The sequence below is a fragment of the Saimiri boliviensis genome, chromosome 1 (genome assembly GCF_048565385.1).
Source record: "Saimiri boliviensis isolate mSaiBol1 chromosome 1, mSaiBol1.pri, whole genome shotgun sequence".
Classification (NCBI taxonomy): Eukaryota; Metazoa; Chordata; class Mammalia; order Primates; family Cebidae; genus Saimiri; species Saimiri boliviensis.
The window spans coordinates 270,471,945-270,473,381 of NC_133449.1; the positions used below are offsets into that span (position 1 = coordinate 270,471,945).

Consider the following 1,437-nt stretch of genomic DNA (forward strand, 5'->3'; position numbering starts at 1 on the left):
TTTGTAACCCCTAAACAGCCTAAAAAGGTTCCCAAACTGACCCAATCTCCGGCTTTGCAATTACTGAAAAAAAGCCTGAACATTTCAAAGGGGATTGTAGAAAACGAAAATGGAAAGGACAGCAACAGATTGAAGAAAAAGGGATGCTCTGAGGAAACAAAATGCGTCTGTTCGTTCCTCCTTTCAATACCTTCAGGAAAATTAGAATTAATTTAAATGGAGACCAAATACAAGCTCTCACTGACACTGGAGCTACATAATCAGTGATAAATCTCACCTCATGAGGTTCCATTCCTCAGTCAAAAAACAACGGGCGCGGTGGCTCAAGCCTGTAATCCCAGCACTTTGGGAGGCCGAGGCGGGTGGATCACGAGGTCAAGAGATCGAGACCATCCTGGTCAGCATGGTGAAACCCCGTCTCTACTAAAAAAAAAAATACAAAAAATGAGCTGGGCATGGTGGCACGTGCCTGTAATCCCAGCTACTCAGGAGGCTGAGGCAGGAGAATTGCTTGAACCCAGGAGGTGGAGGTCGCGGTGAGCCCAGATCGCGCCATTGCACTCCAGCCTGGGTAACAAGAGCGAAACTCCGTCTCACAAAAAAAAAAAAAAAAAAAAAAAAAAAAAAAAAAAAAAAAAACCCACAATGATGGGCGTAACAAATACTCCTATATCGCTATATCAATCTTAACCTAGGGTTTCTCAGTCAGGTTCCCTAGAGGGAACTTCACATGTTCCTCTTTGTCCCAGCCTTCAACCATTTGATGGGGAGAGACTTCCTAGAGTTACAGAACACTCACCTCTCTTTTCTTCAAAAGGGGGAAAATGTATTTAGAATTAGAAGATAAAATAGAAGTATTAGGTCCAAAATTTTTTCAAATTCTGATGCTTTTAATTCACAAATAGCAATTCATATTGTCATAGAGGAAACTAGATTGTTAAATAATAAAGAATGACTTAAGAGCTGTTAAACATAGTACTTGAGTGCTCACTTCAGCAGCACATGTGATAAAATTGGGATGATACTGAGATTAGTGTGCCCCCAGCATAAAGATGATACGTAAGTTCATGAACTGTTCCATATTTTATATTAATAAAAACTTTTTTTTTTTTTTTTTTTTTTGAGACGGAGTTTTGCTCTTGTTACCCAGGCTGGAGTGCAATGGCGCGATCTCGGCTCACCGCAACCTCCGCCTCCTGGGCTCAGGAAATTCTCCTGCCTCAGCCTCCTGAGTAGCTGGGATTACAGGCACGTGCCACCATGCCCAGCTAATTTTTTGCACTTTTAGTAGAGACGGGGTTTCACCATGTTGACCAGGATGGTCTCGATCTCTCGACCTCATGATCCACCCCCCTCGGCCTCCCAAAGTGCTGGGATTACAGGCTTGAGCCACCGCGCCCGGCAAAAACTTTTTAAAAGATTAAAAATAGTACTTGA

General features: G+C 42.7%; 1 non-coding gene across 1 annotated transcript; it reads left to right on the plus strand.

The window, feature by feature from the left end:
- The first annotated feature begins 983 nt into the window (after positions 1 to 983).
- On the plus strand, positions 984 to 1,087 carry LOC120365692 (U6 spliceosomal RNA). The gene has a single exon (XR_005580574.1). It is a non-coding gene; the product is annotated as a U6 spliceosomal RNA (small nuclear RNA).
- The last annotated feature ends 350 nt before the right edge of the window (positions 1,088 to 1,437 follow it).